This window comes from Lichenostomus cassidix, chromosome 7 (genome assembly GCF_008360975.1).
Source record: "Lichenostomus cassidix isolate B80296 chromosome 7, HeHo_3.0, whole genome shotgun sequence".
NCBI lineage: Eukaryota > Metazoa > Chordata > Aves > Passeriformes > Meliphagidae > Lichenostomus > Lichenostomus cassidix.
Window position 1 is genome coordinate 37,752,797 of NC_139488.1, and position 12,702 is coordinate 37,765,498.

At 39.3% G+C, this 12,702-nt stretch overlaps 1 protein-coding gene across 16 annotated transcripts in view; it reads right to left on the bottom strand.

Annotated features, from left to right (window-relative positions):
- The window catches only part of BAZ2B (bromodomain adjacent to zinc finger domain 2B), a 118,913-nt gene extending 111,070 nt beyond the window's left edge, over nt 1-7,843 (bottom strand). For 13 of the 16 annotated variants that reach the window (XM_085067263.1, XM_085067256.1, XM_085067261.1 and 10 more), the window contains exon 1: nt 7,713-7,843. The gene's annotated coding sequence lies outside the window, so the exon portion shown is untranslated. Of the gene's footprint in view, nt 1-7,113; nt 7,278-7,712 lie in introns of those variants that run through there. The other 3 variants (XM_085067250.1, XM_085067251.1, XM_085067253.1) reach the window with 2 other exon arrangements.
- Nucleotides 7,844-12,702: the final 4,859 nt, after the last annotated feature.

The following is a 12,702-nucleotide window of genomic DNA, read 5'->3' on the forward strand; positions in this document are numbered from 1 at the left end:
GCATGAAAACCACAAATTTTCAGCAACTAACAAGGTAACACCAGGTAAATCTAACAAGGATTTCTTATTCAGAACAGCACATGTTACAAAAGGACTACAAAGGCTGAGCGATCCACTTTTTTAGGCTTCATATAACAAGATTTGGTGTTTAAGATGTATGTCACTGCTCACCCTTACACCTTGTTTCTTCAAAGCTCAGAGTTTAGGATTTAATTCAGCATTTAGTTGAAAATAAATATTTAATACTGAGGTTGTTCTATGATGCAAGCACAGCTAAAATGAAGAGCCTCTGCAGCTGTAGCGACCAGATTTCAAATACAGGTAGATCAATTAAAAAAAAAAAAAGCTCAAGCACAGTCTCCATGTGTGAGTAGAATGGTTTAGAATAGCTTGCAAACGACTATGCACTTCTTGTAACAAGCTGTTCTTAAATTATGAATATGCAACCAATTCATGTTAAAGCCAAATCCCAGCACCATTTCTACAGGGAAATCCTAATAGTTTTTTGCTCATTCTGCATGTTAGTTCTGTTAAGGCTACAAATAGCAGTAACTTCGGAACAAATAGGACTAAACTTATTGGCATTTCATCAGTAAATCCATTAGCTCAGCAAGGGTTGTTAATCTTTAGAACTCTCCTACAACAGCTCAGGCAATACAACAATGATCTCCAAGTCAAAAAAACAGCTCCACAGCATACACACAAGCCCTTTTGCCAAGCTTTTGCTCCAGCCAATCAGCCTGTCTGCCCTGACCAGCTTGAAGGCTTGCATCAAGCTTCAAACATTTAAAAACATCAATCATAAAAACAAAGACAGCAGACTGAATTATACAGTATTAACCTCCAGGGTTTGCATACAAAGACCTAAGATTTATTTCTGTTCTAGCACATTAAGAGCTTTAGCACACTGTTCTTTACACCAAACTAGCTGCCAATTTGATGAACCTCTCTGCCCTCAGCAGTACAGAGTCTTTGATTAACAAGTGTATGCTTGTGGAAAAGTGCAAGAACAAAAAATGGGGCAAAATTCACACAATTATGTCCCTGTGCACCAATGGACCACTGCAATAATTTCTGTCCAACTGGCTTCTTGTTGCAGAAAGACAGGGCTGAGGACAGGGTTGTGGGATTATTTTGCTGATTATATTTGGATACTACACACCGCTCTTGTAAAATAAGTATCGGGTAAAACGAAATGAATGGTTTATAAAGAATCTTTCAGCATTAGAAAAACATTAATTTATTAACACAAATTGATTAATAAATAGGGTCACAATCCAAAACCACTATCTATGTACTCCAAATGAAGAAAAAAATACACTCTGAAGATTTCAAGGTTTTAGCTTCTCATCCAACAGACACAGGTTCAAGCTCAAGAACATCTAGGCAGATTATTTTGTGCCTTTAAATCTCTGTATTAAATACTTTAAAGAAAATCTACCTTAAACTTCCCATAATTTACAGGAATAAAAATACACTGGAGGGGTTCATCATTACTCAAAAAATGAAAATTCTTCATTATCCTTTTCACCAATTCCAGAGCAGAACTAAGTTCTGTGTGAGGCTCCAAAAAGATGACAGCATTATCTGACAGTCACTGTATTACTTCTATGCCTACCTTCTTTCCCAAGGCTTTATACTGCAAACATTACCCCTGACAAATATTTAAACTTAGCAGTCTCACTGATTTCAATGTGACCATTACTAATGTTAAGAGTCCATCAGATAGACCAATTTTTCAGGTAGTTTTTCTTTACAGTTTTGGTAGTTGGAATTTTAAGGTTTTGGGTGATTCCCTTCTCAGGGACGAGAAAAATCTCTGCAATCCCTTTAAACCAAGGCTTAACCCATTCAGCTCTTTACAATGCCTGACCTACATCAAGTGAAAAGAGTCTTATGTCCTTTACACACAGAAAACAAGACATTCAGGAGGCCCTGAAGGGTGTGAGTAGCAAGGTAATGGGAGAGAATTCACATAAAAGGCAACCGGCATTATACAGACACTGACAAGCCCAACACACCTTTTCCTAAGTCCATATTTTCAGAGACTATGTTTGAAAGATCATCTGTCACTAAGCAAGGTTTTAAAATGTATAACTGCTTTGATATCTGTCTTTTTTCTAATGATCTGAAAGATATCCACACAAAAAGGGAAGGAACTGGTAATAGGAATCCTGCCAAATACATAAATTAATTCTGTTAATCTAAGCAGGGAAACCCCTTGTATCCTCCTTTCCTTGCTGCTACATTAAAATAACTGAAACAAGCATGAGACTTCCTCACATTCCAAGTGTTTCACCTCATGTCTCATGAAATGTTAATATCACAATAAAATAAATCACAATTTCTCCTCCCTCAAAAAAGAAACAAAAATCTAATTGAGACCATAAAATTACTATTTTTATTATTTCTTTCCCCTTAAATCCTGAAGAAACTTCTGTATCAGACTTTAACAAAGTATATTTGTTTTTTTCTTTTTAAGGAATGGCTCAAGACCATGGCACTATATAATCATAAATTTAGGACAGTAAACAGCTGAAACACTAAACAAAAACTTAACATAGCTAAAAGTGAAACTGTGTGCTAACTGGACTATATGTTCTACATAACTTTTCCCCACTTAAAATTGTATGATTAACAGACAAAGTAACGGCAAAATACTGCACCTTGCCTGGCCATTCTGCAGAGACTGAATAAATACATGGTCCCAGTTTTGTTTAATAACTACACACATTCTGCTTGCCTACCCGTAGCAATTACTCAAGAGTAACAAACCACGCATTTCCGTTTTCAAGGAAACAACTACCCAGCACACTACATATTGAAGTCAGTGAAGACAGCTCTTTTTTTATCCTCTACCACCAACTACTTGTGACATTGGTAAAAGATTCCATGGTAAAAGATTCCATTGGTAAGATTCCATTGGTAAAAGATTCTAAAGCCTTCCATGCAGAGTCCGTATCTCTGTAACAGTAAAACTGTCTCACCTTCATAAAGTCTTAAGAAACACAAATGAAAAAATTTTTGTGAACCTACAATTTTTCTCACACAAATCTTCTGGTGATTCCTTTTTGATTTGTTTGTTGCTACTTACAATAAAAATTGTTTTAAAGTAAAAATGTAGTAGTATAACAAAAAAATTTGAAAAGCATAGATGTCAGTTAAAAAAAGGATGTTTCATTTCCTTCTGTGATGCAGTAGGGAAGATCATCTGTATTTAAATTCCAAATACTGCATAATGTTGTTCAACATAAACTTCCTGTTTCTATAAAATATGTTGACCAACATATACTTACTACATTTTGTCTACATTCAGGATGTTGAAATTATCAAACAATCACAAAAATCACTGCTATCCTTGACAACTGTTGCAGTGTTTCTTGTGGTGGCAATTAAAAATCTCAAACTAGTTTATAATGTTGTATGACATAATTTACTGAATATGCTGTACCAAAACGAAATTAAATCAGCAGTTGAACCACACTGGGAGACAACTGGTAAACTACGGGAATCCTCCTTGGGCCAAATTATGTAAGTGATGAAAACACTAAGTACCACTCTCATGTACTCTATTAGAGTAGTCAGTATATAATAAAAATATAAGCCATTCCACCATTATTTACATTATTTAGTTTTATTTAAAAATACCTATCTATTAGAGTCTGAAAGACAGATCCCAGTGAAGGGACTCTAACACACAGTGTTCATACAGTGAAACCCTTATGTGCTGGAGGGAGAGGGGGGAAGAAGGGTGTAGGAAACGGCATTGTTGGCTATATCTCCCAATAGTCAAGATATCCTATTCCCAAATATGCCATTATAAGAAAATTATCGAACTAACAGCAGTGAGGCACTCCTTTCCCTCATTCAGGGATATGAGACTGGGTGCACAAACTTCTTTTTATTTGCAACTCCGATATTCCACATCTTGCACAGGAACAGAAAAGTAGCAACAAAGACCTGAACAATTGCAGTTCAAGCTGGGAGGGACTGTTCTGTTTGAATTCAATGACACCACTAATGGCTTCTTAGCAGTTTCATGAAATCAACCAGCTGTCAAATCGATGCATCAGAAGGAACAGTTATGCACTCCCATAAGAAAAAGCAACACATCAGGATGTTTTGCAAAACATCTGCTCCTTTACACTGCAGTTCTACAATAAACATGCAAACAAAGAAAACATGAAAAAGGGCAACAGGACCTAAAACAAAAGACTTCTACTACCTTCTTATTACTATTTCAAGTGTCTCCCAAAAAAGACAAAAGAAGTCAGTCTTGTACAACTTTCTTCTTAATGTAAGGTCAGTATGAAGATTAAATGAATATACTGGAGTGGTCAACCAACGCTTTTCCCCTCCACGATATAAAGATATTACTAGTTTATATTTTGAAAATGCAAAACACTCTGTTACATGTTCAAGAAAATAAAGGGTTTCTTTCACTAAAAGGTTCAAAGCACATATTTAATTACCTTTCCTCTCACACTACTCAAAAAAATTTCCAATGGTATTGATAGTCTACAATAATCTTAAAAACAATTACCTTTTTGCGGGAATACCGACCTGTAAGGAACCCAGCCCAGTGGAATTTAGTTTAAGAAAGTAATTTGGATGAAAAACAACACCATGTCACAGTTTAGGAATGGTATTCTCCAATTCAGTGCTCCCACTGAAGCCATGCACTGCTCATTCACTCCCTCTCCCTTCTTCAGGATGGAGAGGAGAACTGGAGGCACAGAAGGTAAAGGTCACAGGTTGAGATAAGAACAATTTACTGGAAACAGCAATGTGATAAGAAAACAAATAGTAATAGCAACAACAGCAATGACAGAGGGTACAAAAAAAGAGTCCAGAAATTCACATGGAAACAACAATACTCTAGGTTCACTCAGAAGAGAGCCCTTCTTTCCCCAAAAGGAAGAGAGTGCCCTGCCTTTCCCCACTTGCCACCCCACCAGCTGACAGAGGTAAGGTAGTCAGAACTTCCAGGTCCTGGCCATGCCCCTCCTGACTACTGCAAAAATTGACCCTGTCCTGGCTGGAACTAGGGCACGGTATCACAATTCCAGTTTATTTTCAATATACAATAGTCACAAAAGCTTATATTGTGCCATCCAGAATAGACTTGGGATCAGGAACAAAAAGGAAACAACACCTGATTCTCTGAAGAAATATTTTTTACTCTCCAGAGAGTTCTGTTTACGAACAACTTCATCACAACCTGATATGAATACTCCCTTTGCTTACAAGGAATGGGTACGACCTATGATTAAAGAAGTATAGCCTGCTGGAAGCAAACATAGAATTTCCTGGACACTGAGGACTCCTTAACAATTCCTAGTACTTCCTCTATATACACGTCACAAAAATTACCTTGGATATCATTTTCTTAACATTATACAGTTTATTGATTCTGCGGCATTTTGACAAAAAAGATGTATGTAGTTTATTATGAGACATCAACGCTGTACTATCATTTTCAGAAACTACTTATCCTCTGTTGCTCACCATTTATAACCTACCCAATCCTCTAGTCCTTTGTTGCATTTATAATTTAGAATCACCTCTTGTACATGCTTTCAACTATTTAAATGTTTTCATTTACTTAGTATTCACATAGATAGCAAATACTGAATCCAACCACACTTTCTGATGCATTAAGAAAAATAAAGAAAGCATCTGACATTTGTTATAACATAACCTTAAGGTTGCTTTAAGCACAGCATTCAATACTGACTTGGATAGATGTATAAACAGCTATTCCTATTACTTTCTATGCTAACCGTTGTCAATATTTTTCCCAACCCTGGAGACAAAGAAAATGCAAATTAAATACAAGTAGTTTTATGTTCTCCATAGTGCGACCTTAAATATGCAGCAAGTCAAACAAGCATAGAAAGAAGAATGGAAAAGCAGAACCCTTACCTACAACAGTTATTCCTTATCAAGTACAACCTGCTTCACTAAGTCACGTGACAAGAAAAACTTTTACAAGAATAAAAAAAAAAAGGCAACTGAGAACCAAATTAACAGAACAGTACCTTTTACTGTTTTCCCTTTCACAACAGCTGATGCAAAACTTATAGTCAGAGGAAAAGAGATTTGCTGTTGGGTTTTGCGTAGGGGATTGTTGTGAGGTTGGTTCTTTCAGTAAGTTAAGCATAATTACTGCGTTTAGCCACACACATTATACAGTACTTGGAACATAACCCAAACTACATGTAATATTCATAGATACTTTTCCAACAGAACCTTTTCATAATATAGCTTAATAAGTTTGTTGCTTCCAAACGTACCCCCAACTCTGTCTTTTAAAAATGGAGGTCTGCATTGCTATGTTCATCATGCCAAGAAGACACCAGTTTTTTCTCAGGGAAGATCCTGTACCAAGTGTTTCATGCAAACTTCACATCAGATTACTACTTGTCATAAACAAAAACAATGCAGATCTCCAGATAATCTGTTATTTAACATAGTAACTTCAGAACAGGTTTTAAAATAACCGAACAGTTAAGCATTACACATAAAATAGTAAGGCATGGGCAGAATGGGGGGGTGCACCTAAAAGCATGATTGTTTTCCTGTTACGAACCAGACACCAGATAAAAAAGTATATTCATAATATACCCTGTACGTGCAGGCTAAACTAGGAACGTTTCTCCTTAAAGTGCGGTTTACAACACCTTAGATCAGGAATTCCAAGGGAAAGCACAGAGTCTTGGAGAAAAATCCCCTTAAACTTTACATGACGTCACTATTTGTCCCTGTAACATTTCCTAAACTTCGATGCTTATCCAAAAGCGCTTTCAGGTTTTCTATTCATACCCTCCTAAAAGAGACGGACCGACTTTGGAATAAAAATTTGCCCAAGATGGCGAAAGGCTTGTTGTTTAGAGGACAGAAAAATGGAGGATATTGTAATATACACAAAGGGATAAATTTCAACAACTCGGCCCAGCGCTGCAGCTGCTTGTTTCTCTTTATAAAGACGGGACACTCACAAAGCCGCGGACAGAGGGGCCCGCAGTGAGCCGGGTGTGCGGAGCGGCGCCCGCTCCCGGCCCGCGCCGCGCCCCGCGCCGAACGGGAGGGAGGGAAAGAGCGCCTACTCACCCGCGCGCGAGAGCGGGGGCTGCGCGGGGCCGAGGACCGCCCGCGAAGAGGCAGCGCGTGCTCCGGCCGCTACCCTGCGGCCCCTCCGCGCGGCTCCGCCTCGCGCCTCGCGGCCGCCCTGACAGCGCCGGCCGAGGGGAGTGGGGCAGCGCCCGGCGGCAAGAGGGCAGCGGGGCGGGAGGGCCGCCGGGAGCGGAGCGTACCGCACAGCGCCACACAAAAGAGCCGCGCGGTGGCCGCTAGCAACGGCCGCGCCGCCCCGGAGGCTGAGGGCGTCCGTCAGCAGAGACGTGACCGGCGCCGCCCGGCCAAAGCACGGGCGTGCGGCCATGAATAAAGTTTAAAATCGCTCGAAACACGGCCGTCCCATCTCGAGACATCCCGGCCCCGGCCCTTCCCCGGGACTTACCTCCACGCAGCCACTCCGCCTCCCGCCCGCAGCCCTGCCCGGGCAGGGCCCCGCAGCGGGACTCGCGCTCGGCCCACACAACAAAGGGGCGATACGCACCGGCGGGGACGCGGCCGGCGAGGCAGGCGCTGCCGGGGTTCGGGAGCCCCGGCGCGGCAGAACGCCACGCCACCCCACCCCAGCTGCTCACCTGGGAGAAGCTCCGCCGCTCGATGCGCGGGGTGCGCGGGTCTCACTCTCCCGTTCTCTCCCCTCCGCGGTGCGGTGCGGTGCGGGCGGCGCGCGCCGGGCCGGCCCTTCCCGGCGCTCCCCGGAGCCGCGCGCAGCGCGCGGAGGGGGCGGGGGCGCGGGGGCGCGCGCGGGCGGCGGCGCGCGCGGCGGCCGCCCCCAGCCGGCAGGACCCTGGCGGGGGTCGTGGACCCCGCGGCCCCGGTGACGTCACCGCCGGCGCTCCCCACAATGCTGGCGGCGGGGACGAGCCGGGATCGGGCGCGGGGAGCGTGGATCTGGCTGCAGGACCGGCGCCCGCGCCCCACGTCCGCCCTGGGATTAGGAAAAGTTCTGAACAGCCCACGTTCTTCAAACAGCGACAGAAAGTTCCACTCGGCGCTGGGTCATTTTTTAACGATGACTTTATCGGTCGGGGCAGAAACACAGTTGCCCACGTTAAAAACCTACAGATTACGTTCAAGTTAAAAAAAAATTAGTAAAGCAACTGTGGTACAAACAACTGCCGTTTACGGAAAAAGAAAAAAGCGATCCATTTCTAAAAGAGGAGACATTTTAAAGAAGCAACGTTCAACTTTTACGTTCTTGAAGTACTAGATAAATTCAAGTAAAGCAGGCAACAAGGTGGCGGAATTAAATTAAAATCAAGGGGAAGTATTAACGTTCACCAGCTATTGACACAAGAATTTAAATAAAAAATACATCCTTAAAATACCAATGTTCTCGCCTTGCCTGAAACAACCCATAGAGATTATTTGTAGAAAAGTAAAAGTTGTGCTTCCCTGCACCAGCCCTTCACATTATACACATGGTATCCTCCTTTTTTTGTTTCTTTCTTTGGCATGGTCTCAAACTCAAGTAGGGTTAAAGTACACTGCAAGAGCCAAAGGACTGCTCCTTACAAACTGTAACACTATAAAGTAATACCACAGTGCAATGAAGAAAATCTAATTGATTTCAGTATGAGTTGGTAAAAATATACTTGCAGAATTCAAGAATATGTACAGCTTGTTAACCTTGTAAAATACTACATACAAGCATTTTAAAAACCAAAAGTGTTTCTAAATAAAGCCGATCTACACATACAGAAATATGCACATGTAGAAAGATGCCATTGTTTTCTGTTTCCTCTTCAGCCACTGGCTGCGATTTTAATTGTGCTGGAGAATCTTCATTAGTATTAGCACATGGGGAGACTTCACAAAGCTGCTTCGTTAGGGAAAAAAAAGTCTGGCAGACTAGCTCTTTTTGCATGCAATGAGAATGTCAGACTTACCTCGGTCATTTGTAACATAATAAGTCCAAGCACAATGATTGCAATGCAGGAGCATTGGGGGAAGGGCAAAAACACTGCCTAATACGGACATGAGAAAAGAAAGCTTCTCATTACACAGTAAGATTTATGTTAAAAATTAGTGAAGATGATGTCTCATGAGATTCATGCTAAATACATTAATGTGCTGATATGTTTTTAAGTATTATTTTTGTACTAGGCTATTTCATTTGAAGGATTCACATCCAGCAGCAAAGGCTTCCTAGCATTTATTGATTTTTTTTTTTGTCTACCACATTCCTGGAATACAGATTTTAATCATTTCACTACACCACACTCAGTAATTTCATTAAAAAATGGAAGCTTCCACCCCCAGAAAGGCATTTAATTTCAATGACACACAATTTCTTTTAGCAGCAAACTGTCTCAACAGTAAATGCTGGCCTAAGGTTCAAATGCATAATTTAGTCCCAAATTCTCCACGCTCTGCATTCCTTTGAAGCTATAATTTGACTAACTACCTAATAACTGTAATAAGGACAATGATTTCCTTATAATATGTTATTAACCCACATTTAATTAACTCAGAGGCTGAGCTCTGTACATGTTTGATTGGGTCAGTACCTCTCTAACCTCAAAATTTACTAATAATGGTCTTAAAAAAAGAGTGGGGGGTAAGCGTGAGTATAGATACAATAAACAGCTGCTTTGCTCAGAAAGTTATGCATCAAAAACTCCCACATTTTGCAATACAACAATACTGTCACTCGTGAGATAATAGAATTTTGTAAGGGGAAACAAACAAGGAATTCAGGTAATTCGCTATCAAATTTACTGGCTGTTTGGTGCATATTTTATATTGTTGCTTGTAGCATTTAGAAGAAATTCTTGTATGTATTATTATTACAACCTCTCTAAATAACCATCCTAATTTTTTTTTTTTTCTGGTCAATAAAAGGAATTATAGTATCTTGTGGCAAATAAGAATGTGTGTATGTTTGGACAATGTTATGTAATCTTGTTTTCTGTAATGCTCAGCAGGACAGAATTTAATCAACATGACCACAGAACCACAGGCCCCAACACATACTTCTCTTCACAACGTTCAGTCAACTATCCAAGTTTACACCACTGGGTTATATATGGCACCAAAATATGAACAATGTCTTTCTCATTGTACTGAATATTAATTTGGCTTTCAGTCAACTATTTAATAAAGTTTTAGGTAGCTGCATAGTATTTTATAGTCTGCACCAAAATAGGTTTAAAATATTACAGTTTTTCCACTAGACACAAACAGATCAGTTTTACTAATGCAAAACTTACAAAGGTTTTTAAAATATATTAACAATTCCTTTCTTTTAATATGCGTATTCAACAGCAACTGTTGTTAGTGGATGCTCATGATGAATTTAAAGTGATTAACTATTACATCAGAAAGGTCCCTAGCTTTCAAATTTGGCTGTTCTCCCTCAGGCAATATGAAAGCTGTAATTCTCAATTTTAAAAAATGCAAATTCAAACTGCAGCAGATATACTACAAAAACAGGATTCTTTTTTCTTTTGCTTCCTTTTCATGATGAATTAATTACAAATACAGTTAGCCTTTCCAATCTTTTCAGGCTTTCAGCATAAATACCATTAAAAAATACACCATACCAGAGTTTTGTAGTTCCCTTAGTATCTTCTTCTATGCTTTTTGACCCTATCATTATATTTTTTTTAACTAGCTACATGCACCAATTCATTCATAATCTTTACTGCTGAACTGGGAGAAAACAGAATAAAATAAGCACCATATTTACAGACATGTAACTTCACATTTGAATAATTACACTGATGTCACTAGGGCCATTTATGTACCATACGTAAGTGTCTGGAAGGTCAAATCCAAAATTACTATGGGACTACAGAGGCAGAGTTCACTGTAATGATCTCTCCAAAGGCATAGCCAGTTTAAGAGGTTTCTCTCTTATGCACCTCTACTCACAGGCTAGCAGCACTTAACAGCCCTTCATTTTTAGCAATCCAGTTTTTTGTGGGGCTACACTACAGTTAAAACTCATACATTTCCAAACTCTGATCCTGTAATATGATCAGTTCCAGACAGACCTTCTTATCCACCTGAACAAACAAAAAGTCTTTGAAAGTATTTTAAAAGGCTATGCAGTGTTCACTAGGGACTAGAAACTATATTATATACTTCTGTTAACAGGTGTCCTACGCACTGTTTTTCAAAGCCCGCATTTTCTAATTACAAAATATAGTAAAACAGATTGGCCACACTGTAAGGACCAGCAGAAAGTTACTATCAATTACAAATAACAAATTTTTTGCAAGGCTAGTAGGACTAGTCCTTCCCCTGATGAAGGGTAGAAATAGCTAGCATTTAATGAATGTTATTAATTAAAAAATTAAAAGGTTGATTTCCATAAAAACCTGAAAATATAATTCAATTATGATGTGCAATCTCTTTTTTAAAACATTACATTCAAAAATATTGCAAGGCCTTTTTGCTGAATTTGTTCTGTGTTTAGGAGGTTTATTGTCATCACAGATACTTGTCAGCATTTGCAGAGGTTATGCTACTATTCTCTGACAGCTGTTTACACAGTTTAACATTTCTAAGTACGCCTGGCTTTATGCACTTATACCCCTGGTTTTATTTTGTCATCCTGGAGTGGTCAAATGAGTATCTACTTCTCTTCACTACAACAAATGAGTCTTGAGGTACAAAAGGCAAAGGAATCTTTAAAAGCAAAAGTAAGTTTATAAAACATATAAAATATGTAAGAGTTTTGCAGCTGGATCAATATGTTCACCACTAAGTTACTCTCATTAAGAAATGCTGTGTAATTGTTGAAAATCAGTATGTAGCTAACTTTTCTTTTAAACATTTGCGAAGGTTCTGAGCGAAATGAATCCTTTGAACAGCCATGACTTGTTTGCCGAAAATACAGATTTGAAGAATCAAAATAAGAACTTCTGAAGAATGGAAAAGAATCTAGCTTGCAACTTCACACATTCTATGGAATTCTGCCTAGAAATCTTCCCTAAGGAGTTTCTGCATCAGCCTATGTTACAATTTACCTAATAGACTTCATTGAAAGTGCACACTTCTTACAACATATCTCACTGTGAAAGAGGTGAAAGCAGTTATGTGTTATCTCCCTTCCCACCCAAATTGTTAAAGGATATTTCTGCTCATTGTAAAAGATAGAGAAATCTATGATTCGTTCTGCCAATCCCATTTTAACAATATCTCATACCCCAGCCTTGCCTTCCATAACTACTCCAGCATCTTTTATGTCTATGAACAAAAACATTGCTCGTTATTATTTTTTAAAATTTTTATTAACCAATTAAATCTCTAAAAGTGAGAAATGCCAGTTCAATGTAAATAACTAAAATATGAACCCTTTGAAAGTAGAGAGATAAAAACATGTTCTTTACCAGGTCCCTTCTGTACTGGTATTCCTGTTACATCTTACAGTTAAAATATCTGTCTCTGTCTGGTACTCAGAACCAATGTTGGATTTTAAGTACGAGGGTGCTTTCAACTGCAAGTTGTTTGGGACATATATCCAGGACGTTGTATTTACCCTTGGAATGAATGAAAAACAAGCTCATTTTATTCGTTTCAGTCAGGAAATTTATTACTTCTACATTGGAAAGACTT